The following is a 5,066-nucleotide window of genomic DNA, read 5'->3' on the forward strand; positions in this document are numbered from 1 at the left end:
ATTTGTGTGAATAGCATGGTAACCCACATGTTTGCAGACATGATAACTTATTTACCCCAGTCCTGGTAACTTTGGCGAGGGGGTTGATTAAATATACCCACGGTAACTTTCATGTTAATAACACGGTAACTCACGCCTCGCGGACCTGATAACTTGTATACCCTGGTCCTGATAACTTTGGGGACCGGGGTGGGGGAGGGAGGGACATCATGAAATATACCCCCGGTAACTTTCATTGATGAAGTGGAATTTTTTCCAGAAAATAGCTTTCTTTTTTCTTATGACAGTAGTAAGAAAGAGTTAAAAACAATTTTGTTTTCAACTAATGAACAACAAACTAGGTTGGCGTGATGGTTGTTGAGCTTTGTACTTGGACCTATCCTTTCCACCCGACGCAGGTTCGAATCCCATGTAGGTAAAAAAATCGCGTTTTTAATTATGGTGCAATAAATCGATCGGGAGGAGCACGGGAATAACGGGTGGAGCGTTGTTTCCCCCGTCGAGGGGATCGTGCGGATCTGTCGCTAACGACCAGTCGACTAGTCGTTAGCACAGTCCTTATTTTAAATAGCAAACAATTTTTGTTTGAGTTGAAACTTGGCATATAAATCTAACACAATAACCTGGGATAACGCAAAAAGTTTGGGGTCTAATTGGATTTATTTTAAATTATTATTGCAATTAAATGGGCTAAAAAGGTGCCATTGGACCTCTGTTTAAAATCCATGGGCATTTTAAACATCCCTAAAAATGTTTGTTAAAGTAATACAATTATGTAGTGATTATTCCCTACCTAAGGAACATTTTTAAATTACTGATTTATAAAATTATAAGTTGTCTTGACATTTGAAATTGGATTTGAGTTTGGTTTCTATCAAGAGGGCCAATTAGCTTATCAAGCCTGGTGACATGGCATCATTAGGATGAGGTTACTGTAGCATCACACTACGGGTGTTACATTTCCAATCAACAATATGTCATCCACATATAATATTAGAAATGCTACAGAGCTCCCACTCACTTTCTTGTAAATACAGGCTTCACCATAAGTCTGTATAAACCATATGCTTTGATCACCTCATCAAAACATATATTCCAACTCGCTGGAGCTTGCACACTTTGTTAGCACCTTTAGGATCGACAAAAACTTCTGGTTGCATCATATACAACTCTTCCTTAATAAATCCTTTAAGGAATGTAGGTTTGACATCCATTTGATAGATTTCATAATCATGAAATGCAGCAATTGCTAACATGATTTGGACAGACTTAAGCATCGCTACGGGTGAGAAAACCTCATCGTAGTCAATCCCTTAAACTTGTCGAAAACCTTTTGCGACAATCCGAGCTTTGTAGACAGTTACATTACCATCAGCGTTAGTCTTCTTCTTGAAGATCCATTTATTCTCTATGGCTTGCCAATCATCGGGCAAGTCCACAAAAGTCCACACTTTGTTCACATACATGGATCCTATCTCAGATTTCATGGCCTTAAGCCATTTTTCGGAATCTGGGCTCATCATAGTTTCTTCATAGTTCGTAGGTTCACTGTTGTCCAACAACATGACTTCCAGAACAGGATTGTCGTACCACTCTGGTGTGAAATGTGTTCTGGTCGACCTACGAGGTTCAGCAGTAACTTGATCTGAAGTTTCATGATCATCATCATTTGCTTCCTCTCTAGTTGGTGTAGGCATCACGGGAACGTCTTTCTCTGATGTACTACTTTCCAATTCGAGAGAAGGTACAACTACCTCATCATGTTCTACTTTCCTCCCACTCACTTCTTTCGAGAGAAACTCCTTCTCTAGAAAGGACCCATTCTTAGCAACAAAGATCTTGCCTTCGGATCTGTTGTAGAAGGTATACCCAATGGTATCTTTAGGGTATCCTATGAAGACGCACTTCTCCGCTTTGGTTCGAGCTTATCAGGCTGAAACTGTTTGACATAAGCATCGCATCCCCAAACTTTAAGAAACGACAACTTAGGTTTCTTGCCAAACCATAGTTCATACGGTGTCGTCTCAATGGATTTAGACGGTGCCCTATTTAACGTGAATGCGGCTATCTCTAATGCATAACCCCAAAACGATAGTGGTAAATCAGCAAGAGGCATCATAGGACGTACCATATCTAATAAAGTACGGTTATGACGTTCGGACACACCATTACGATGTGGTGTTCCATGTGGCGTGAGTTGTGAAACAATTCCACACTGTTTTAAATGAAGGCCAAACTTGTAACTCAAATATTCGCCTCCGCGATCAGATCGTAGAAACTTTATTTTCTTGTTACAATGATTCTCTACTTCACTCTAAAATTCTTTGAACTTTTCAAATGTTTCAGACTTGTGTTTCATCAAATAGATATACCCATACCTACTCAAATCATTTGTGAAGGTTAGAAAATAACGATACCCGCCGCGTGCTTTCAACACTCATCGGACCGCATACATCGGTATGTATTATTTCCAATAAGTTTTTTTAGCTCGCTCCATTGTTCCGGAGAACAGAGTTTTAGCCATCTTGCCCATGAGGCATGGTTTGCAACTATCAGATGATTCATAATCAAATGATTCCAAAAGTCCATCTGCATGGAGTTTCTTCATGCGCTTTACACCAATATGACCTAAAAGGCAGTGCCACAAGTATGTTGCACTATCATTATCAAATGTGCATCATTTGGTATCAATATTATGAATATGTGTATCACTATGATCGAGATTCAATAAACCATTTACATTGGGTGTGTGACCATAGAAGGTTTTATTCATGTAAACAGAACAACAATTATTCTCTGACTTAAATGACTAATGGTATTGCAATAAACATGATCTAATCTTGTTCATACTCAACGCAAACACCAAATAACATTTACTTAGGCTCAAACAGTAATCCCGAAGGTAGAGGGAGTGTGCGGTGGTGATCGTTATCAACCTTGGAATCACTTCCAACACACATCGTCACCTCGCCCTTAACTACTCTCTATTTATTCTGCAACTCCTGTTTCGAGTTACTAATCTTAGCAACTGAACCAGTATCAAATATCCCGGGGCTACTATGGATACTAGTAAGGTACACATCAATAACATGTATATCAAATATACCTTTGTTCACTTTGCCATCCTTTCTTATCCGCCAAGTATTTGGGGCAGTTCCGCTTATAGTGACCATTCCCTTTGTAGTGGAAGCACTTAGTTACAGGCTTAGGTCTAGCTTTGGGCTTCTTCACGGGAGTGGCAACTTGGTTGCTATTCTTCTTGAAGTTCCCTTTCTTTCCCTTGCCCTTTTTCTTGAAACTAGTGGTCTTGTTAACCATCAACACTTGATGCTCTTTCTTGATTTCTACCTTCGCTGATTTCAGCATCCCGAAGAGCTCGTGAATCATTTTCGTCATCCCTTGCATATTATAGTTCATCATGAAGTTCTAGTAGCTTGGTGATGGTGACTAAAGAACTCTGTCAATCACTATCTTATCTGGAAGATTAACTCCCACTTGATTCAAGCGATTGTAGTACCCAGACATCCTGAGCACATGCTCACTGGCTGAGCTATTATTCTCCATCTTTTAGGAAAAGTACTTGTGAAAGGTCTCATACCTCTCGACACGGGCATGAGTCTGAAATACAAATTTCAGCTCTTGGAACATCTCATATGCTCCGTGGCGTTAAAAACATTTTTGAAGTCCCGGTTCTAAGCCGTAAAGCATGCCGCACTAAACTATTAAGTAGTCATCATATTGAGCTTGCCAAACGTTCATAACGTCTGCAACTGCTCTTGCAATAGGTCTGTCACCTAGCGGTGCATCAAGGACATAATCCTTCTGTGCATCAATGAGGATAAGCCTTGACCCAGTCCGCATCATTGCTACTATCATCTTTCAACTTAGTTTTCTCTAGGAACATATCAAAAAATAGGGGAGCTATATTGCGAGCTATTGATCTACAACACAGATATGCAAAAACTATTAAGACTAAGTTCATGATAAATTTAAGTTCAATTAATCAAATTACTAATGAACTCCCACTTAAATTAACATCCCTCAAGTTGTTTAAGTGATACATGATCCAAATCAAGTAACCCATGTCCGATCATCATGTGAGATGGGGTAGTCAGCAATGGTGAACATCTCTATGTTGATCATATCTACTATATGGCTCACGTTTGACCTTTTGGTCTCCAGTGTTCCGAGACCGTGTATGTACATGCTAGGCTCGTCAAGTTTAACCCAAGTATTCTGCGTGTGCAAACTAGCTTACACCTGTTGTATGTGAATGTGGAATCTATCACACCCGATCATCATGTGGTGCTTCGAAACGACAAACTTTGGCAACGGTGCATACTCAGGGAGAACACTTTTATCTTGAAATTTAGTGAAGGGATCATCTTATAATGCTACCATCGTTCTAAGAAAAATTAGATGCATAAAAGATAAACATCACATGCAATCAAAATATGTGACATGATATGGCCATCATCATCTTGTGCTTTTGATCTCCATCTCCAAAGCATCGTCATGATCTCCATCGTCACCGGCGTGATACCTTGATCTCCATCGTTGCGTCGGGGTCATCTCGCCAACTATTGCTTCTACAACTACTGCTAATGCATAGCGATAAAGTAAAGCAATTACATGGCGCTTGCATTTCATACAATAATTAAGAGACAACCCTAAGGCTCCTGTCGGTTGTCAATATTACAAAACATGATCATCTCATACAACAACTGAAGGAAATATGCCCTAGAGGCAATAATAAAGTTGTTATTTATATTTCCTTATATCATGAAAATATCTATTATTCATGCTAGAATTGTATTAACCGAAAACTTAGTACATGTGTGAATACATAGACTAACAGAGTGTCCCTAGTATGCCTCTACTTGACTAGCTCGTTAATCAAAGATGGTTAAGTTTCCTGACCATAGACATGTGTTATCATTTGATGAACGAGATCACATCATTAGAGAATGATGTGATGGACAAGACCCATCCGTTAGCTTAGCATAATGATCGTTTAGTTTTATTGCTATTGCTTTCATCATGACTTATACATGTTCCTCTGACTA

The sequence above is a fragment of the Aegilops tauschii genome, chromosome 6 (genome assembly GCF_002575655.3).
Source record: "Aegilops tauschii subsp. strangulata cultivar AL8/78 chromosome 6, Aet v6.0, whole genome shotgun sequence".
Lineage (NCBI taxonomy): Eukaryota > Viridiplantae > Streptophyta > Magnoliopsida > Poales > Poaceae > Aegilops > Aegilops tauschii.